At 43.5% G+C, this 23325-nt stretch overlaps 1 protein-coding gene across 1 annotated transcript in view; it reads right to left on the bottom strand.

Moving 5' to 3' along the window:
- The window catches only part of ADIPOR2 (adiponectin receptor 2), a 402613-nt gene that overhangs the window by 48661 nt on the left and 330627 nt on the right, over positions 1–23325 (bottom strand). The gene's annotated exons all lie outside the window — the stretch shown is intronic.

Here is a 23325-nt window from a genome sequence, read left to right as displayed (position 1 = left end):
TGGGTGAACAACATCCATTGAAGGAGATGCATGTAGAAGCGGGCCAAGGGAAGAAGAGTAATGGCCGCTGCCATGAGGCCCAACACTTTCAGGACCAGTCTGGCTTGCACCTTTTTGCTGGCAAGGATGATCCGCACGTGACTTTGGATATCTGAGATTCTTTGGTCTGTGAGGGTTGCTGACATCCAAACAGTGTCTAAATTTGCGCCTATGAAAGTAATAGACTGGCAGGGCAACAAGGAGGATTTTTCGTAGTTGATCGAAATTCCTAACTGAGTGCAGAGATTTACGGTGTAATCCCTGGCTTGGAGAAGTTGATGACTGGTGGTGGCTGAAAGGAGCCAGTCGTCGAGATACAGAAACACCTGGAATCCTTGACGTCTCAGGTGAGCCGTGACCACTGCCATACATTTGGTGAACACTCTGGGGGCTGTAGTGAGACCAAAGGGCAGGGCTCTGAATTGAAAATGACTGGACCCCAGATACTTGGGTGCTAAGGATCATTGCCAGAGGATACTACATTCCCTTAATTTTCACTCCCAAGAACAGGAAGAAGAATCTTCTGGAGCGTCTGTGAATTTTTATGTGATAGTACACATCCTGAAGGTCTATTGAGCACATCCAGTTGTCTTTGCCCAGGAAGGGCAAAATTGATTGAAGTGTGACCATTCAAAATCTCGCCTTTTTCACAGACTTGTTGAGTCTGCTGAGGTCCAATATTGGTCTCCAATCTCCCGTCTTTTTGGGGACCAAAAAGAACCTTGAGTAGATTCCGGGCTCTGAATGGTCTGTTGTAACTGGCTGAATGGCCCTTTTGTGTAGAAGCTTTGATACTTCTAACTTTGCGATTTCCCTTAGACCGGGTGGCACATCTGGAAAGGAATTTTTGTAAGTGAAGGGACTTTCCTCGAAAGGAATTTTGTAACCCTCGGATATGATCGACTGTACCCATCTGTCTTGTGAGAGGGAACGCCAGGCTTGTGGGTACAGCGATAATCTTCCCCCGACTGCCTCCAAGGAAGGACAGTCGGGCAACACCTCAGGGATGCTGGAAGGGCTCGTCAGAGAGACTCTGCTTCCCTGATTTTGTGGACCCCCTCTGCCTCTAGGGCGGCGTCTATTATTATTACCCCCTCTGCCTCTAGGGGTAAACTGACCACGTGTATCCGGTGTGACTCCTTGGGATTTGCGGAACCACATCTTTCCACCCTTCTGTCCTTTGGGGTAAGGTCTAGAAGGGGTGGAAAAACGGACCCCTATGGCAGAAAGAGTCTTGCCGTCCTGCTCACACCTGGTCACTTGAGGACCAAACAAAGTTGATCCATCAAAGGGAGAGTTTGTGAAGGACGCCTTGAAGGGATCTGCAAAATTACAGAGCCGCATCCAGGATTGACGTCTCAGAGCCACTCCTGTACCTGCGGCTCTACTCGCTCCATCTGCTGCATACGAAATCAGCCGCATGAGGAGTTGGTTATGGAGTTAAGGATTCCTAGCTGAGAAGCAATCTTGTCTTGTGCCCCCGGAGCTGCAGGATCCTGTACTACTTCACCTAGTTCTTTAAGGATGTCCCTTTGGAGTCTGGTGAAGTGACACAAATAATTCAGCGAACGCATGGCAAAGGTCGCCGAGGAGAACATCCGCTTACCATACCTGTCCATGGTCCTGGAATCCTTGTTAGGAGGATGGACTGGTACGGAAGGATCTGCAAGTTCCTTTTTAGTGGCGGCCGCCACCACCATGGCATCAACAGGGACACCTTTTGTAAGGAATTGCTGTTCGGAAGGGGCTGTAATAAATTTAGAAGGCCTCCTGGGAACTGGCTCTACGGAATCAGGAGAAGCCCAAGCCTTTCGAGCGATTACCTGCATGAGGGGGTCAAAAGGCGGAGACACCCAGGAGGTGGAGGGTCGAGAACCAAACGCCTCTAGGTATACCGGCTCATCATCGGAGGGATTTATGGAGGGCCAGTTTCCCCTCTGTTTCATGAGTTCTAGGATGTCTGAAAAAGAGACATCCTCAGAGGGGGATCTTGGGGACCCCTCCGACTCATCTAAGTCTGCATCCAAAGTAGTAGACTCAGGGGAGTCCAGGTGCTTCCTCTTACAAGTCCTCTTGCACGGAGGATCTCCGGACGGATCAGGAGAATCCTCGGAAGAGGGAGTTCCTCCCAGTGGGGAAACCTGAGGCAGTGGATCTCTGGGTCCGGGAGCAAGAGAGCGGGAAGAGATATCAACAGGCACCGTAGAGGGAGGAGCTAAAGGAATAGACTGCTGACTGAGCCCAGGGGCCAGCACACTCCATCACCTCGAAGGCTCCCCTCCCAGGAAGATCCGAGAGAACCCGTTCGAAGAAACTGGGACTCCCGGGCCCACCGAAAGGGAAGGCTCCGAGGCAGATGGAGCCGAGCTCACCAAGGCCGAAGCTTCAAGGGGAAGAGCGGGGTTGGACAAGGGTATGATGCCACTCACCCCCTCGGAGCAGACCAGGGAAGCCCGGCCACCGAATCCCTCCAAGGAAGGTCTCGAGGAGGAGATAAGAGTAGATGCTGAAGGCGCAGAAGGGGGGAGTATCTGGCCCTCAGCCATAGCAGTAACTATTCCCGTAGACTCCAGCTCCAAACTCTGGGGTAGAGTCGAAGGAGGAACTTGAAGAGGGTGTGGACTAATAGTCGTCTGTTGAGACGGACTATGAAGCATTTGGGCTAGTGCCTGTGATTTTAACAATCTGCTTACCACCCTCTCTAAATCATGGTCTCACAACCTGGAAGACCTAGATGATCGGCTCCGATGGCTCTGCTCCGAAAGAAGAGGTGAGGCCGGAGCCGACAGTATCGGTTCCAAAGAGGGAGACCTGGACCTCTTCCTCGAAGGAACCATCGGAGCCAAAGAAATCACGGATCCAGACGGAGCCGATAACTTTTCGGCTCCGAGTGTAGGCATAGATGTATCGGCTCCGGCCGGAGCCGATACAGGCAAGGAAATCATGGTGTCGGAGCCAGTCGGCACCGACACCGAAGCCCGAGCCACATGGATGTCGGAGCCAGTCGGAGCAGACACCAAAGTGACCTTCAAAGTATCGGCACTGATAGCCATCGGTGCCGAAGATTTCCCCAAGCTAAGATCGGCTCCAGCCGGAGCCGATCTCTACTCCAAAGGAGTCTGAGCCAAGGCCGAAGGCTTAGGTACAGAAGCCTGGGCCTTGGTAGTCTTAGAGGGCTTACCCGGAGCAGATTTTGCCGGGGAGCCCTCCGGTTTAAGAAGTCTTCTTAATATAAGTTTATTTCTCCTTTCCTGCAGGACTCTCTGGCTAAAAGAGTGACAAACTGCACAGGAGTCCTGCAGGTGGAGAGGTCCCAGGCAGTATATACAAGAAGTGTGACTGTCTGTCAGAGACATCTTCTGACAGCACGAGTCACACTTCTTGAAGCCTGAGACCCTCTGTTCTTTGGACATAGTGCTATCCCAAACACAAAAACACACACAGTCCCGAATCAGAACAATTAAAGTTAAAGGTATAACTAAAAACACACACACACACCCTTACAGTAGGGGGGGATGGGAGGGAATGAAGGCCTGACTAAAAATATAAACTAGGGAAAAGTAAATTTAGTCAGAAAAAACCCTTAAAAGTATCTTAACAATAAAGGAAAACTATTGAAAGAGAGAAATATTTGGAATGGGGTGACTAAATGTATAATAATAAACACTTACCAGGAGCTGGTAAAAGGATTACCTCATCAGTGAAGCGGCAAACGAGATCTGGGTACTTACCACCTTACATCATGGGATATGGGGCTGCCTCGAGCTGGTAAAAGTGACTCTCGAGCTTAGCAAGTGCCGAGTTGGAGCCGAGGATCGGCTCCGAACCCATCAAGCAAGAATGAAGGCGAGATTGACAACTTAACATCATTAAATTCTTCGTACATTTAGGAAAGGAAGCATTCTGTGATGCAACTTTTGAATATGAACCTTTGTTGCAGAACAAAAACAAAATGGTTTTCCATGGAAGGAATATGCAACTGTTGGAAAATGAATTTGGTCTTAAAAAAAAAAAAAAAAAAGTTAAGTTTAGGATGGATGAGGTTGAGAAACAAGACTTGTAAATATTTGGAAGGTTTGTGTGAAGCTATTATGGAAAAAAAGAAAAAAGATGAAAGGAATGTTTGGAATGGGAATTGGAAGTGAATATCACTTTAAAATGGAAAAATGTTTGTATAAGTATTTTCCAAGTGTAGTATGTGCGAGTTTAGAGGAATGTTGAAGCACATGGATGAACCAAAACATTTTGTGGGCATAATTTCACATCTTATTGGTGAATCTCAGAAGATAAGTTGCAAAAATTTGGTTAAAGGGCGTACCATACATATAGGATGTACATTAAACATCTTAAGAACAGCAAGCAGAAAAATACATGAGCTGCAGCAGGGTGGTGGAAATGGAAGCAGATGTAGGAAAATGGTATGGAGCAAGTTAGATGAAAACTACAAACAAGATGATGATGGCATCAAAACCTATGTACGGGAAAGTGAAACAGATGAGGAAGCAGAAAGTGTTTGCAATGAAAAAATGGTCAAGACGACAAAGATGTTGAACATTTTAGAAAATGGAGAAATTCAATAGGAACTACGGTAAACTTAAAAAATATATTTCACTAAGAACAAAAAAGAAAGGTAAAGAATAATTTCCAGATTACATCATTAATTGTGAAGTCTGATAAATAAAGCCAGAAGAATTACAATCTTGGAATGGTTTAGTTAAGTGGAAAAGAGTTGTAATTTGTTTGTTGGATATACATTTACTAACAGAAATCAATTTCAAAAACTGGGGGGGGGGGGGGTAATCAAATCAATAGGAACTACGGTAAACTTAAAAAATATATTTCACTAAGAACAAAAAAGAAAGGTAAAGAATAATTTCCAGATTACATCATTAATTGTGAAGTCTGATAAATAAAGCCAGAAGAACTACAATCTTGGAATGGTTTAGTTAAGTGGAAAAGAGTTGTAATTTGTTTGTTGGATATACATTTACTAACAGAAATCAATTTCAAAAACTGGGGGGGGGGGTAATCAAATTATGTGGCATTTAGGGAAGGGAAAGTAATTTGGAGTTATATTCCTTTTTAAATGTGTGTGTGAAAGCATTAGATTTTTCTAGAATAGATGGTAGAGGTAAAGTGGCACATGAAACATGGGACAGAAGTATATCAGACTACAGGAATTTGCGCTGAAATATTTTTGTGAATATGAATGCAATTATGACTGGGATCTTAACCATAAGAGTATAGTTAAAATAATGTAGGGAATGACATTAAAAAAGATTAATATGTGGGGAAATTTAAGACTATAGAATAAAAAGCAACGGGAATATAAAAGAGGACTGGTGGCAACAGACTGACTAATTTTTTAACAAAATATTAAAATCATGTCGGGTAGAGCCATCATGACTGGTTTCTCGGACTACAGATCTGTATGCATATAGACTGACGAAAGTGAAGTATTTTAAAGTAGGAAAGGGAATAAAACTATTACTGTCAAAAAGTACTGATCAAAGTACATTAATAAAAAGCAGATCTATTATGGGAAGATCCATTACTATGATTGATGTTTTTCATCCTGGACAGAGTGGCGGATAATTTTGGTAGGAAAAAAAAAAGTTTAGTTACAAACAGAATTACAGAATAGAAAAAGAGAAAACAGGAATATAAAGTATTACCAAAATTGGAAAATTATAGTCAAGAACAGAGAGGTATATGAAGAAGAAAAAAAAAAGTCCATTGCATAAACAGAAGCATTACAACACAGGCAAAAGTATCACCTTAGTTGGCTAAACTTGTTAAAACAAAGTAGGCTTAGTAGAAGAAAAAAAAAGAGCTTTATTGGTACATATACAGGAAAAGGTTATGGAAGTTGCGGAGGACTATGGAAGACTGGAAAAAGGAGTTGACCGACAAACTGAGAATTACTAAAATGAAGTAGCACTCCGGACTGAACAGCTAGAAGGAATAGAAGATGGCAATGACAGATGCCCCTCTTACACCCCGATGCCCAGAGATCAGTCCCTGGACATCCATCTTCAAAGAATGCTACAAAAACTCTGGGAATCAGGACAGTTGTCTTCTGCATGGCAGGAGTATCCAAGAATCAGTACTGCAACACTGAAGAGTATATAAGATACTTAAATTAGGGTGGAATAGGTTTTCTTAGCAAGCATTAGAGGTATTACATAAAATAAACCTTAGAAGAATTAGATGTGATTTTGAAGGTAGAGTCTGTTTTGAGTAGAGATGACACTGGTTATGTAATGAACAAAATTTTAAATGTATGGCAAAATAATTTTAATTGAAAATACTTAATGCGTGGTTAGATAAAGGGGAATTAATAGAAAGTGTGTGAAGGAGTCATTAAATCTATGTGGAAAACAAACTGAGGAGTGATATCAGAAACTCGAGGCCTATCACATTAATTAATGCAGATTCTAAAATATTAATGAAAGTTATACACAGGTGAGGTTTCAGAAAATAAAATGAGTGATAGAAGGAACATATGTTATTAAAGAGAGGAGCAATTAAGAATTAACTGCATGATGGGGTAGAAGAGGTAAAGATGAGGTTTGAAGATTAAGTAAAGCCTTTGATTACGTGAATCATAAGAGATTATGGCAGATTTTACAGCTATATACGTTGAAATGCTAAAATGTGCATAAAAAAATAGTAATGTAGTTATCTAGCGACTGGATGGTTTAGTACAATTATACCTAGTAAAAGAGGTGCAAGGGAGACGTGCAAAATGAGTGGTTATTACTTACACAGTTAATGAATGCACTAACAAGTAAAATGCAATTTAATGAGAGAAGGAACAAACTAGATGACACTATTATACCTATTTTTATTTCATATACAGATAACACTAATAGTCATAAAAAACAGACTTGGATGAAAGAAATGTTAACTTAATGAAATAAGTGTGGTCCCATACATTCTAAAAATTGAAATAAAAGAGTAAACGAATGGAAGAAGTAATATGCATAGAAGATTTACAGCTTTCAAAACATTAGATTACTTTATTAGCAGGTATAGCTGATAAGCTATGGGAATAATTAGTGATGAAAATAAAGAGCTTTATAGTGTTATAGGAAACTTTTTAAATGCCCTTTAAAAAGAAGATGCAGTTCATAAATTATGTAATTATGAGAGGAACAGCTTATTTTTCAAGAGTCTAGATGATGCCAAGTCATTAAGAGAAGGAAATCATACAAAGGCATATTCTGTAATTTGGCGCTCCAAACTGAACCCTGTGGAAAGGGGAGTATTGTATTAAAAGGATGAGGAGAGGGGACCGGGTTTGATTAAACATACAGTAAATGTTGCTTCTATGCAGCTCTACTGGGTACTGACATGTAGAAACAGGTGAAGGATAAACATTTATCAGCATTTTGGAAGATACATAAAATGCTTTGTGGAAAGGCTTAGAGAAACAGAAAAGTAATTAATTATGAATCATGAAATGAAGGAATAAAGTAAATTTACGCTGTGGAAACTGAATGGGCACAATGTTAAAGAAACCAGGAAAGACCAGAATGACAATACTGCAAATACATTTCAATGTGCAAATCTATGGGAAGGTTTAGACAAAATATATCAGCCATAAAGAAAAGGAAAAGAAGATGCAAAAAGATAGTAGTGCAACCTGTTCACAGTAATATGATCCGCAAAGTAATGCCAAAGTTACATTTGTTTTGTAAGAAACTGGAAAGAGTAGAAAAAGAAGTTATGTACGGATCATAACGTTCCATCTGTTTAGTCGATCTTCATTTATTCTTGATGTGTGGGGACTCTGTTCCGGCTCTTGGAACCAGCTTGGCAGTTATTAACAGCTCATGAGAACCAAAAACTCTTGAGCCAAGTCTCTACCCAGAAAGCCCCTCTCTAGATTACCTCAGGTCGAGTTTGCAGCTATAAATGAAGACAGGAAAAATAGTCCTACAACAATTGAAGAGGGTTTTGTCCAAGGTCATATATGAAATAACAGATCACCAGGACTAGAGTCCATTCCTCCAAACAATCTGAAGGAAGGTGAAGGAGGGTGGGGTGTCAAGGATAAATAAAGAGAGACAACACAGATGGAAAGTTATGGTAAGTACATAACTTCTTTATCTGAAGTCAATCTTCATCTATTCTTGACTGATGGGACAGAGTCACCAGCTACCTTCCCAAGGGAGGCCTTAGGGAAGGCTATTCCTGAGCACCATATCCTGCAGACCAGATCCAAGTTGTAATGAGTGATAAAGGTACGTGGAGTAGTCCAGGTTGCTGCTGCACATATTTCATCCATGGAAGCCTTTTGAGTGGAAAACAGCACATTGCTATTGCCCTTGCAGAATGCGCTCTCACTAGGGCTGGTAATTGAAGGTTTCTCTTATTATAGATAAGTTGTACATTCCTTTAACCTCTTGGATAAAGTGACCTTTTGAAACTGGTTTACCCATGTATGGACCTAAGGAGACAAATAACTGGTCCGACTTCCTAAACTTCTTAGTCATACCGAGAGAAAAACGCAACTGTCTGTGAACAACTAGTAAATGTAAACAATATTCTAATGAAGTGTTCAGAGTGAACATGAAAACGCTTACTTAGTATACTGTTTTGTATTAAGGTCTTTTTCCTTCACCGTGGTGTTGTCTTAAGAGTTTTTCATTTGTAAACAATATTCTCCGTTGTTAGAAAAGTTAGGGAAGAAGACTGGTAAATCAAGAGACTGATTTAGTTTCAGATACTACTTTTGGAAGAAAGGATGGGTTGGTTCTAGGTGACATTGTCTCATTATGAAAATTCAAATAGAGGTTTTGAAGATAATGCATGAATTGCTGAAATTCTTCTGGCGGACATAATGGCCATCAACAAAATTATCTTCTATGGAGGAACTTCAAGTCACAAGAAGCCGCCAGCTCAAAAGGGGGGTGGGACCAAGGACTGCAGAACCATATTAAGACCGCAGGGAATGAGAGGGGTTACCTATAAGGTGGTTTTAGCCTGATGGTTCCTTTCATAAAAACTTTACAGAACCTATGTGAGATTAAGAAATGCACTTCAAAGCTGTCGTGGACTTTGGAAAGAGGAGGTAGTTGAACTTTGATGTTAGAAGCAGTTCCCTGTTCAAAAGCATAGCTAAAAATTCTAAAACCTATTCAACTGCCGCCGAAAAGGGATCAATTCCATTATCACATGTTCAAATAGAAAATCTTTTCCACTTGGTGTGATGAAACTTCCTAGTGGAAGCATTATGAGAAGCCAAAAAATTAAAAATTTTTCGAACTGGAGAAGATATATTATTTTGCCTGGCAATCAATGGAATTGAAGGAACCAAGATATAAGCTTGAGGTTTTTTAGATTGTGGTGAATTAGTCCCTGTGGATGGGACAGGAGGTCTGGATCCAGAGTCCATGAATGGTGAATTAGGTGAGGACAACAAAAGGGGAACCCAACTTGCAGAGGCCAAAATGGAGCAATGAGAAACATCTTGCTCTTCGACCTAATGGCCTTCAAGAAGTGAGGAATTAGTGGAACGGGGGGGGGAGGGGGGCATAGAGCAGTCTTGAGGGCCAATCGTGAAGGAGTGCGCCTCTCGGGGACTTCACCTGAGGGGGGATTAGAGCAAAGTAGCCGCTGCACTTGTTCAGGTGTGATGCAAATAGGTCGCAGCAAGGCTGGCTCCAGCGACAGAAAATCTCCTTCGCCACTCTGCAAATGAGACCACTCGTGAGGTAGCAGGATGCATCTGCTCAGCTTGTACGCTATCACTTTTGATCTCCCTGGGAAGTGCATGTTATCACAAAATGGTAAGAAGAGCTCACCCATTGCCATACTCAGAGCTTCTCTACAAACGGGATAAGATTTGGTTTGACCCAGTTTGTTTTTATACCAGACTACTGACATGTTTTCTGATTGAATTGCAATTGTTTCTAGAGGGAGGGCAGCTTGGAAGGCTTGCAATGCTAAAAGTCCTGCCCTCAGTTTCAGAACACTAATATGCAGATCGTCCTCCATCAAGGACCAAGTGCCTTGGACTGTTCTGCCCATATAATGCCCCCACCCCATCCCACCTGGGAGGTGTCAGTGGTCACTATGGCCTTGGGTTGGGGTAAAAGAAAGGGGCAGCCTAAAAGAATTTCCTCTGATTCCATCCTCCAGGATAAGTCCTTCTTGCAGAGGTTGGTGATTTGAATAAGATGCATCAAGGGATGATTGAGGATGGACCACTGGAAGGCTAACAACCACTGTAGAAGTGTCATATGAAATCTTGCTAGTGGAACCGGTGTGATGGCCGCTGCCATGGATCCTAGAATTTGTAGAACTAACAGAACAGATACACTGTCGTTGGAGAGAATAACTTCCACCTAGGACCTTATCTTCTGCAATCTGTGAAGAGAAAGGGAAGCTATGGCAAGACGTTTTATTCAGGCAGGCTCCTATAACTCCAGTTGTGGAGTTGGACTTGGTTGGGATTTTGTACGATTCACCGTGATATCTAGATGAGTGCAAGTATGTAGAATAAAATCACTTGGTCAGTTCTAGTAGATGCCTGATGGGAGCGGTGATGAGCAAGTCTAAATATGGAAACACTCCGAATTCATGCATTTCCAAGTGAGCTGCTACTGCTGCCATACACTTGGCGAACACCCTGGGGGGCTGTGGTGAGACCGAAGGGCAGAGCTCTGAACTGACGGTGAGTGGCTCCCAGCCAGAAGAGGAGGAACCTTTTGGAGCTCTTGTCCATTTTATGTGATACCATGCATCCTGGAGGTCTACAGAGCACATCCAATCTTCTTTTCCTACTAAGGTGAGAATGGACTGAACTGTGACCATCTGGAATTTTGGCTGCTGAACTTGTTCAAATGGCTGAGATCCAAAATTAGTCTCCAGTCCCGTCTTTTTTGGCACCAAAAAGAACCTAGAGTAGAATCCACATCTTATCTGGTCTGGTGGGACCTCTTGGATGACTCTTTCTAGCAACTTTTGAATTTCCAGAGCTGCCTGATCCCTCTGATTGGGTGGAACATCGGGGATTCTTCTTCCTGTTCTTGGGAGTGAAAATTAAGGGAATGTACTATCCTCTGGCAATGATCCTTAGCACCCAAGTATCTGTGGTTATGTCACTAGGCTAGTGAGTACAAGGGTAGTCTTCCCCCAATTGCCTCTAGAGGTAAGCAATCGAATCTTCCTTCAGAAGCACTGGTAGGGTTCCTCTCTGAGAAGGAACCTCTGGAAATCGAATTTTGAGGGTAATTTCTGCAGCGAGGTCATCTCCCATCAGAGATCCCTCCTCTACCCCGAGGGAAGCCACTGCCTTGTGTGTCCTGGAAAGACCCTTTGGTTTTCTTGAACCACATTTTTCCGGTCCTCTGGTTCCTGGAGTAGGAGTGTTGGGGAGCAGAGAAATGTACGCCACTGCAGACAGGGTCCTTCCATCTTTACACACCTGGCCAAGGTACCTCTGACTCTGGGGCCAAAAAGGGATGCTCCGTCAAACAAAGCATTGACAAATGAAGACTTAAATGGCTCCACAAATTCACACAAATGCATCCAGGCATGCTTCCTTACGGCTATGCCAGAGCCCACTGCCCTAGTCGTCCCTTTGGCTGCATGTGCAAAGAGTCTCATGGAAAACTCAGAAATAGATTACAGGATGGCAAGCTAGGAGGCTACTTTATCCTGTACCTCCTCAGGCCAAGCTCCTGTAAGGGTGTCTGACAGCTTCTTGATCAGATCCCTCTGGAGTCTGGTGAAGTGTGCCATGAAGTTCAACAACCATAAGGCAAAGCTTGAAGAGGCGTACACCCGCTTCCCAAACTTGTCCCTCACCCTGGACTCTCTGTTAGGGGGATGAATACTGGAATGCTCTTCTGCAATTTCATTCTTTGTAGCTGCAGCAACCACCATGACATGTACTGCTAAACCCTTGGACCAATACTAATGGTCCTCCTGAAAGGATTTTGTCTAGTTTCCTGGGGATTGGCTCTACAGAATCAGGGGCCTTCCATGATCAACTTAATGGGAATGTCATCAGGTGGGGTCACCCAAGAGGTAGATGGGTGAGCACCAAAAGCTTGACGGTACACAGACCCCTCTGAGGAAGTGTCTTGGTGCTTCCAGCCACCCCTCTGCTTTAACATTTCAAGAACGTCTCCAAAGGAGACGTCTTCTGGGGGGTAACCAGGGGGAACCGTCCCCATCATCGAAGTCCATGTCCTTCGTGACAGATTCCTCTGAGGAATCTAGGCGTTTCCTCTTACACGTCCCTCTTCCGGAGCACCTTCTCAGAGGGAAATTCTGTGGAGGACTTGGAAGAGGTAAAGCCCTATGCAGGAGTATCCTGCAGCTTTAACTCTCGCTGTACGGGCATGGAGGTTGGTGAACTCTGGATGAGAGGGAGTCCCAGGAAAATGCTTTGATTGAGAAGGAACAGGCGGAGAACCTGCAGAGGCCAAGGCCCTCTCCATGACCTGGAAAGGCAGGCTCCCCTGAAGAGGGATGGGAGCCCAGAACAAGAAACGACAACCTCGGAACCGTGGTCCTACCCCGCTACACGGAGACCGCCATTGAGGTCAAAGCCAAGGAAGAGCAGATGAAAGAGGCAGTGGAGCTATGACCCTGGGAGTCCATCGGTTTTGAAGCAAAGTACAGTTGTGTACCTACCATAAATGTAGATGTTAGAGTCTATTCACTGTTGCAGTCATTACAATAGGGTTATCCTGCTGGCAGGCTACCCGCAGTCATCCTGAATTCCAAAGTCCTGGTCTGGCGTCGGTTGCTGTCACCTCCTGACATCAGTGCACCAGGGGTATAAAAAATGCAGCCAACGCCATTTTCTTCAGTTTTTCTTGCCCCAGATGTCAGGTACCCCCAAAAGGGTAGGCTAATTTATGCCAATGAACATGCATGCAGTAAAGTAAAATTCTACCTTCATCTATAAGCAAATAAACCACATAGGTTGTATAGAATAGGGAAGTACAGATAAGGCCCAGCAAAGGAAAGGGGATGGTGGGTGGATAACCTGGACTGCAACAGTGAATACACTCGAACATCTACATTTATGGTAGGTACACAAGTGTACTATGTTCGTGTTTCACTGTTGTAGTCATTACAATTGGGTTGAATCCCAAAGCTAAGGTTGGGCGGCTGAGGCTAAATAGGATTAGGAAAGGCTATGAGGCCCTACAGAACTGCAGTGGAAAAGCCTGCTCTACATTTAGAGTAGAGAGGTAAGTGATAGTGCTTTGTAAAAGTATGCACTGAACTCCAAGTTGCAGCCTTTAAGAGGTCTTTGGTTGGTACTCCTCTGAGGAAGGCTGCTGAAGTGGCTGCTGCTCTGGTTGAATGTGGCCTAATGCCCTTAGGCACTGATTTGCCAAGCTGGGAATAGCAGAAATTAATGCAGTGGCCTATCCATTTAGAAATAGTCTGCTTTGAGATAGCCTTTCCTTGTGATCCTGCAGCATATGCCACTAGAAGTTGCCAAGTCTTTCTGAAAGCTTTGGTACTGTCCAAGTAGAAGCGTAGCTGCCTGTGAATGTCCAAAGAATGCAGAAGTCTCACCCTTATTCTGTGGTTTTGGATAAAAGGTAGGCAAATGAATTGTTTGATTCAGGGCCACACTGGACACTACACCTTGGGCATAAATGTCAGGTTTGTCCTCAGAGAAACCCTGTCCTGATTGAAAATGATAAAGGGTTCCACAGCCATGAGTGCCTGCAACTCTGAGACTCATCTTGCAGAGGTTATTGCTAGGAGCAGAGCTGTTTTCCAAGATATGAATTTTATATCAGCTGTAGAGGCTGGCTCAAAAGGAGACGGTGTGTTTTTCCAAGACATAATTTAGGTCCCATGCAGGTATTGGTGCTCTCCTTGGAGGTCTTGTTGGATGAGAAAATAGAGGTGGTTCCGTATTGTAGTCAGCTGAAATGGCATAGGCATGAATCTTAATTGAGGAAAAGGATAGGCGTTTTTTGTCCAGCATCTCAGTTAAGTATTGTAAAATCTGAGGAATATTTGGTACGATCGTGTCAATTCCTTGTGCCTGGTTCCAAGCACAAAATCTCTTCCATTTTTCTGCATAAGATTTTCTGGTGCTAGGCCTCCTGGCCTCCAAAATAACATCCATCACCGCTTTAGACAGAGGCTTGTTTTGAATGGTTACATTATCCGCCATGCTGCCAGGTTTAAAGGTCCTGAGATGGCTGTGCAGGATGACTGTTTTGTTGGGTCAATAAGTGAGGAATTTGAGCCAATGTCCAGGCTGGGCATTGAGACAAGCTCTTTAGGATTGGGTACCAGTGCTGGTGGGGCCAGTCTGGGGCAATCAGTATCATTTTTGGCTCCTCTTGTCTGACCTTCAGGAGTACCCTGAGGAGGAGAGGCAGTGGGGGAAAGGCATATAATGTTAAGTTTTTTCAGCTGAAAGATAGAGCATCCACTTTCCATGCTAGCTTGTGACAAGTCCTTGTGCAGAATTTCTGTAGTTGGCAGTTGTGAGGCGAGGCAAATAGGTCTATGTCCGGGCATCCCCAGTTCCTTGTTATGCTGAAGACTTGTGGATCCAACTTCCACTCGTGGGGATCCATTAGGTTTCTGCTTAGTCTGCTATAGAATTTATCCTTCCTGGCAGGTATTGTGCTTGCAGATGCACTTGGTAAGTCAATGCTGTGTCCCACAAAGTCATGGCTAGTCTGCAGAGGGGGTAGGAATGTGTGCCTCCCTGCTTGTTTATGTACCACATGACTGTTGTATTGTCCGTCTTTATCAAAAGTTATCTTGGATGAAGTAGATAGTTGAAGGCTGTCAGGGCATTTTGAACAGCTAGCATCTCTTTTTGATTGATATGTAGATGCATTTGGCTTGCGGACCATGTGCCCTGAATACATCTTCCTGCCATATGGCCCCCCCTCCAGGCATAATGTGATGCATCTGTTGTTAATGTCTGCCTGGCTGTGGGTAAAGTGAAAGGTTGTCCCTTGTTGTGGTGACAGGCCTCTGCCCACCATCGAAACTCCTGTTGCAGGCAGGGAATGAGGGTAATTATTGTTTCCAGGCTGTGGCAATGTTGAGCCCAAACACTTTTTAGATACCATTGTAGTTTCCTCATATGCAGTCTTGCATATGGAATTACCAAAATGCAGAATGCCATGAAGCCCAAAGCCTGCAGAATTTTTCTTGCAGATAACTGGGTCTTTGTTGCCAACATTTTGAAGTAGTCAGTTGTCTTTGTCTGGCATGAGATAAGCCATCTGGGCAGTTGTATTTAAGCTTGCACCCAGGAATATTATCTCTTGTGAGGGTACTAGCTTTGATTTCTTTTCGTTTATGGTGTACCCTAGGCATGTTGGTAATCTTTTTACAAACGCCAGATGCTGTAGTAAAATGTCCTTGTTCTCTGCTTGAATAAGGCAATTGTCCAAGTAAGGATAAATTTGTATTCCTCTGTCTGAAAAATGCAATTACTGGTGCCAGGCATTTTGTGAGGACCCTGGGCGCAGTAGATAAGCCAAAGGGCAGTGCAGAGAATTGGAAGTGCATTGAGCCAGCTATAAATCTGAGGTATCTTCTGCATGAATGTCGGATTGGGACATGCAGGTATGCCTCTTAGGTCTAAAGTCACAAGCCATGCCTTCTTGCCCAGCATGGGCAGAAGCTGCTGCAGAACATTTTGAATTTCGGAATATCCAGAAATGTGTTTAGAATAGACAGGTCCAGTATTGGTCTCCATGCATTGTCCTTTCTGGGCACCAAGAAGAGTAAAATCCTAGTCCCTGCTCTTGCTGTGGCACTCGCTGAATGGCCCTCATGTCCATGAGGGCTGAAACTCGTTTTTGAGCCTCTGCCCATTGATTGTGTGGCAGGTCTGGCATTCTGTTTGCCCTTGGCATGGTGTGAAAATGGAATCTGTAGCCTTGAGAAACTATATTCAGGTCCCATTTGTCCTGGGTGATCATGCGCCAATTTTGTGAAAAAAGTGCTAGTTTTCCCCCTAAAGGGGCTGGCCAGAAGATGTGCTTGGTGCTGGCAGGGGAAGTCATTGAGAGTATGGCTGTGATTTATCTTCTCCGCTTTTGGAGGTAGAAGCATCCCACTGTTTAGGCCTTATGAGCCCTGGGGCTGGGATCTGCCTCTGGGGTGTCTGTATCTGCCGCTTTGTGGCCTGACACTGGAAAGGACCAATTTTTTGACGGCCAGTTCCTGCTAAATCTGGGAGGTTGTACCTGTAAGAAATCCTTGACTGTTTGCATAGATTTAGCTTTGTCCTCCATTTTCTTCAACACCTCTTCTGCTTTAACACCAAACAAGGTATCATGCTGTAATGGAGCATCTAATAGTTTTGCTATAACATGATCAGGCAGATTCTGTTCTTTTAACCAACCATGCCTCCTAATAACAGAACCCATAACAGCAGCCCTGCAGGAGGCCTCCAGAGAATCAAAACTACATTGCAAAGTATGCTTTCCCACTTGTTCAGCTGCATGCAATAAATCCTGCATTTCTTTTCTTTCTGCACATTCAGAATTTGTCAACATTTTCTGTTTTATTGTTCATATTTAAGCATATGAAACTGACAATTTAAGGCCCTTACAGCCAAGGTAGCAGAAGTGTAAATCTTTTCCCCCCTCTGTCCAGGGCTTTTGAATCCCTACTGGAGGGGATAGGGTTTTTTGCAGTGGACACCTTGACCCCTTTGGGACCCTGAGATATAGTTTCTGGGTCAGCAGCAGGGTTTTTATAAAGACATTTATGTGACTCAGGAACTCTGTAGTATCTGTCTGGCTTAACAGGAGCTGGTGGTAAACAGTCGGGAGTGAGACTGGACTCTAAATACATCTACAATGTCTAAAACAAGAAGAATAGCAAGGGGCCTGTGCTGAGGTAGTAAAAGAAAATCTCCGAGCCTTTTCTTAGATTCTGAGTAATCTTGGCTCTCCCAATGAAAATGCTCCCTCATAGTATGCAGGGTCTCCCCAAAAGAATAATCCTCAGGAGGAGAAGCTGAAGGGACAGATTCTTCAGCATCCGAATCCTCATAAGGAGGAAGACAGTTATCCCTGTTCAGAAGAGGAATCAGAGGAAATGAAAACCTGATCTGAAGATTCATATTAGTCTCTTGCCTAGGTCTCTTATCTGGAGGGGGATGGGAACACTTGATCAAAGTAAGTAGGTCTTCGGCCATTTTAAGCATCTGTTTTTTAGGCATGGAGGCCTGTCCAAGGGAATGTTGTACTCGTTTCTTTATCTTTAGAGGTGCTTTAGTCTTTGCCTTTGAAGCTGAAGTCATTTTTACATACAACTGTGTAGGCCTGAAAACACCCTCAGAAGCCGATGCCTGCTCACCGGCTCCGGACCCATCTGAGGGAATAGTTTCACAGGGTCCAATACCTTGAGTTTCCAGCGGCCTAGTTTGCTCCATGTGGGAGTCGGAAGTGGCCTGTGGCAGAGGGTAGCGGGCGTCAGGGGCTGCGAAAGCGCCTCACTGAAAACCGGTGACTGGCCTAGCCGAAGCCTAGTCGGTTTTGGACCTCGTATGCCTGTCCTTTTCTTTGTCTTTGCGCTTTTTTATAAATTCCGGTAGTCAGCTGTTATGACGGCATTATATAATTAAATCTTCTGCCAAAGTAATGAAATGCAAAATCGTACCGACGCTTAATAGTATGTTGGTTAAATCTAGCACAAAACAGACAACTAGCAACGTCGTGGTCAGAGCCTAGGCAAGGAATACAGTAAGAATGAAAATCCTTATGAGATATTTGCTTCCCACAAGAAATACAATCAACTTTTTCTAACATCGGTCTGGCGCAAAAAAAAAGTTTCCCCAACAGGGTACTTAGCTTTAATGAAGACCTCGGATCTGAAATTCGAACCTGAAAATCTCAGGAGTCGGCCGACTGGCACTTGCGAACTGCTTCTGCTTCGGGTACCGCGAGTCAAGAAAGACTGGAGAAAATGGCGTCTGCTGCATCTTTTATACCCCTGGCGCACTGACGTCAGGGAGGAGGCGACAGCAACAGACGCCGGACCAGGACTTTGGAATTCAGGCCAACTGCGGGTAGCCTGCCAGCAGGATAACCCTATTGTAATGACTGCAACAGTGAAACACGAACATCCAAGCAGCTTAGGGCAGACACTGGAGCTGAAGGCATAAGTCGATACCAGAACAGTTGGAACCAGGGAAATCAGAGTCATGGTCTCAAACACTTCAGTGGAGGTTAGAAGAGGAATGACTGGAAGAGTCTTTGGAGAGAAAGTTCCATCTCCAGAAATGAATGAAACCTGGGAAGAGACTAAAAGACCCCTAGCCATGAGAATCTGATCCTCCCACCTCATAATGTCGACTTCTGTCAGACTCCTGGAGGAAGGGACAAAGAATGCGGAGGGGAATTTTGGTCTCTCTAAAGACAGGCTTGGAAGGTGTCCCAGAAAGGGATCTAGTGAGGGGGAATACCTGGTTCTGGGAACAAAATAAATCCTGGTTCCAAAGTTACTGACGGCACAGTAGAAGGAACTGGTTCCAAAATTACAGATGGCACCGTAAAAGGGACCAGCACCGATGGAGAGGAAGTCATATGTACAATTGGTGCAGTGGTGGTTGGCACAGAAACCTATGGTGCAGAACTGGTCACCACAGTCAATGCGGATGAAGTCGGTACCATAGTATTTTTGGCACTACTTCAGGCCCGCAGTGTATGTGGGAACCAAAGATTTAGGTCTCGTGTGCCGGAGCTGAATGGGGATGCCAGCACAGAGAGACTCCACTTCTTTCCATGTTCGATTTTAGAGGAAGATGAAGACAAAGATGCACCAGATTTGGAAGTCCTAGGCTGACTGGACAAAGCCTCACCAACACACTTAATCAGTCTTTTCAAAGAAAGTTTGGTTTTCCTTTCTATGAGGGCCCAGTGACTAAAGGCGTGACAAATTGCACAATCCTCTTTGTAAATGTGCCAGGCCCAAGCAGTTAGACAAGATGAATGCCCAGAGTTGGGCCTTTTTCTTCTGCAATCATGATACTGTTTAAACCCAGCTATCCCTTTATTTTTATATGCCATGTTGACTAGTAAAAAATATCAACAGCCAGTAAAAACACACACACACACACACACACACACACACACACACACACACACACACACACACACACACACACACACACACACACACACACACACACACACACACACACACACACACAAAACATATAACAATTGGGCCTTTTCTTCTGCAATCATGATACTGTTTAAACCCAGCTATCCCTTTATTTTTATATGCCATGTTGACTAGTAAAAAATATCAACAGCCAGTAAAAACACACACACACACACACACACACACACACACACACACACACACAGAATTAAGAAGTAAGAAAAAACATATAACAATGGTAGGCCAGAACTACCAAGAGGTAGGGCGCAAAGGGATAGAGCTACCAACAATGGTAGAACAGATACCACGAGGCAAGAAGACTGATACTACATTCACCAAATAGGGATAGAAATACCAGACTACAACTGTAACAGAGAAAAACTACCAAAAGTGGTAGGGAAGAACAAGTGCAAAGGAAGAGGATAGTACAAGCTAACAGAAGGTAAAAAAGTTAACTGGGTAGGTAGAAAAGATTTAATGAAGTTTCAAATAAAAATAATGAAAATACACTTAGCTCAAGAGAGAGTTTGGCTGACGTGTCTTATGCATCAGCCAAACCTTCTCCCCCATCTGCGGAGCAGACTCCCTCTCCATATCAAGCAGAGTACCTCTCTAGCCCTCTAAGAAGAACCTGGACAATTGGATAGGAAACAGAAAATACACCCCTGGGATCTCACCTCTGTGCCTGCTGGACAGGGGAAACAAGTGCTGACTGTGGGAACATGGGTGAAAATTTTCGCTAGGCTTATAAGGGCCTCCAGGGCAACAGTCTAGTATCATCCTATAAACCTATTAAGAGTAGGAAGCAAGATTTGACGTAATCTAGGGAGGAGCATTCTAGGCAGAGTACTTGGCTTGAAAGTTTTTGGTTCTTACGAGCCGTTATAACAGCTGAGCTAGTTCCAAGAGTCGGAACAGTGTCCCATACATCCAGGATAAATGAAAATTGACAGATTATGTGTTTTTATCTTGAGAATGAATGAAGTTATGGAAAGCAATATGTAAAGAACATAAATCCAGACAGAGACAGACACAAATAAGATGTAGGTTCCGCCAAGGGAGGAGTGCTGTATCCAAAGAAGATGGGCACAGATCCTGGAACAGGATCTGAACTCCTTGAAATCTCTGGGGCAAGACCCAAGGAACTTGAGCTGTTCAGTGACTGTTTCTTAGACTTAACTGCTTCCGTCTTGTCCTCAGGCTTGTCCATGCTCTTCTCTCAGCTTTTTTTTACTAGATTCCTTACCAAAAAGGAGAAGTTAATAGTACAAGTGTGCAGGATGGAAACTTCTCCAAGTGTGGCTGGGAGCAGTCCCTTAAGCACCAATTTATTTAATCTCTCCACCAAAGCCCAGAGGCCAAGGGACATACAGGCAGAGCACTGTTCATCTAATAAGCAGGCCCCAAGGGGTAAGCACACTTGGCACATCGGAGTTGGGATTTTTGTGGTCACAAACCACACATTTCTTAAAGACAGAGGGCTTTTTCTGCCATGATACTACCACACAAAGTACAAACAGCAGTTAACATCTAGGAAAAAAAGTGATTTAACTACGTCAACAAACACTAAAAATACACAAAATCTCAGAAAAGTTTTATATATTAACATCAACCTGACTAAAAATGGTTCACCTAAGGTGATCGGTAATAGGTGCCAAAGATGATGTAGGAGGATAGATTTTTTTTTGGCAAAGTAAAAAAGGGAAGGAAGGTAACCAGATAATAAAAAGTAGCAGAAAATGATTAGGCTAAATAATCCTAATATACCAAAAAGAAGCACTTGAGTTTCACCCAATCTGAGCACAAGCGAAAGAGTCTGACACAAACAAGCAGCAAACTATATATGTGGTAATTTACTAACTACAGGGGGTTACACGTAAGGGGAGGAGCCCGAGCCTTGGATCCAAAGTCTGAAAGTGGCCGTAGCTTTATCCTAGTCGGATCCAATATCATCAATTGAGGAACAAATGAAAGAGAACACCGGATCAAGAAAGTATCCAGGCCTGTGAGCTACAAGCTCAACAACATTCCAAGTGAATACGTAGTGGGGATAATTAACAGATTAAGGGATTGGTCATGGTCAACAGAGTATCTAAAGAATTATGGAGAGAAGTTTATGATATTGTCCAAGAGGAGGCATCAAAAAATGTTACAAATAAAAAAGGCTTAAGAAGGCAAAATGGTTGTTGGAGACTTTATAAAAAGATGAGTAAAGGTGAGCAAAAGGCAATGGAGACAGAAAAAGATGCATCAAACTGCATGGAGAGTTTCAGAGAAGAGCAACAGTATAAACAACTAACACTTCACAACACAAGGCCTTTATTTTTGTTTGTGTCTTTCGGCTTTTCCTGGTTAGGGGTCGCCACAGCGTAACTCCGGTCCGCTAATGACTGGCAGTAGATTTTTTACTTGCCGAGTTTGCCAGCCCTGACGCACAACCTTCAACGAAGGTACGCCCATTCACGCACGTCTCCACACAGAAGACGCTCTAGCTGAGAAGTGAACAGCACAACATCTTGCTGTGAGGGACAACGTTACCGCAGCACCACCACCAAGGCCTTTATTTTTGTAATAAGGCAAAAATAATTCTCTCTCACTGGCTGATGGCATGGTTTGCCCTTCAAAATTTAAAGTTTCAGTATGAATATCCCACTCTAGGCTTCCAAAAAGATGACAACCCTAACAGTTGACCATATCTGTGTACAGTGATCCATTAGTAACAGGCATTCTTTTCTGTGGCCAATACAGTTTTACAGAACGTTGTGTTTTAGTCTTGCAAGCAGCACAAACTACTTATATTTCATGCTTAAGGATTACGGTTTGATGATAATATGCTATAATACAACAATCAAACTGCCTGTAATCCCATCAGGAGTGCTAACATTTTGGACCTAGTTTTCACAAACTGCTTGTCCCCTACCCCAGGTTGGTCCATCATTAGTCAAGCCTGATCAACTTGTTACCTTTACCCTCAAAAGATTAACTCCTCTGGTAACCACCAGCCTTTTGGCACTTCAAACGTGGAAACATTTTATAATTTTGTGACAATCTCCAAATTGACCCACATAAATCCCACAATGGACCAGGACTGTGTCACCATCTATGACAAATAATGTATATGGTCGTTCAAATAAATGCACTGAGAGCAGTACCCACCAGAACCAAATAAGGTGGTAAACAAACCAACTTGGTTAGTAGATATTAAATTACACAAAAGGAAGAAACAAACTGAATTAACTTATAAGTCCAAAATCCCTCAACATGAAAACAAAAAACCTCACCAAGAAACTGAAGGTAGCTATTAGGACCAGCAAAGAATCCCATGAACACAGGCTACCTTTGGAACCAAGGAAGGTTACGAGTTCTGCTTTAGTTGTTATAAAACTAAGGAATAATTCACATCACTGCAATAAGCCCCATAATGATGCCTCCTACTTCAATCCAAAAGACACTGTTATCATATTAGCAAGCAAGTTTGCAGACTTCCTCCTTGAAACTATCTTTACTCCATCCTAAGTCACTCCATCTCCACCATCTCAAAGGGCCATCTTCTTTAAAGCACTCGGCAAGAGCAAACCCCTCTTCCATGGGCCCTGGCAACATACTGGTTTGTCTGATAAACAGTGTCAAACAAGCACTTGCTGATCCTCTCAAACTGCTAAACCAAAAACTATACTGCAGTAGTGATGTCCTTCCATAAGGGAGGCCCCCAACTGACCCTTGAAAATACAGACCCATTAGCCTTATAAGTCTTGTCTATAAAGCCATGGAGAACATCATCACAGACATCATTATCTGCACACATTTCCAAGCAAGCAAATGTCCTGGTGAGAAACCAAGTGCATGATACAGTGACCCACACAGTGCATGATACAGTGACCCACACAGTGCATGATACAGTGACCCACACAGTGCATGATACAGTGACCCACACAGTGCATGATACAGTGACCCACACAGTGCATGATACAGTGACCCACACAGTGCATGATACAGTGACCCACAACTCAACCTAATATCTACCACAATCCTGACACAAAAGCTTTCAATATCTTGACATCTGAATGCTTCCATCTAACACGGACCAAACAAACATAAGATGGGTGTTTAATTTGCATAAGCCCCGTAAGATAAAATAAGTAT

This window comes from Protopterus annectens, chromosome 11.part0, assembly GCF_019279795.1.
Source record: "Protopterus annectens isolate FY-2018-M chromosome 11.part0, PAN1.0, whole genome shotgun sequence".
NCBI classification, from domain to species: domain Eukaryota; kingdom Metazoa; phylum Chordata; order Ceratodontiformes; family Protopteridae; genus Protopterus; species Protopterus annectens.
Note: the sequence above shows the minus strand (reverse complement) of the source record. Positions and strands in the feature narration are given on the sequence as shown.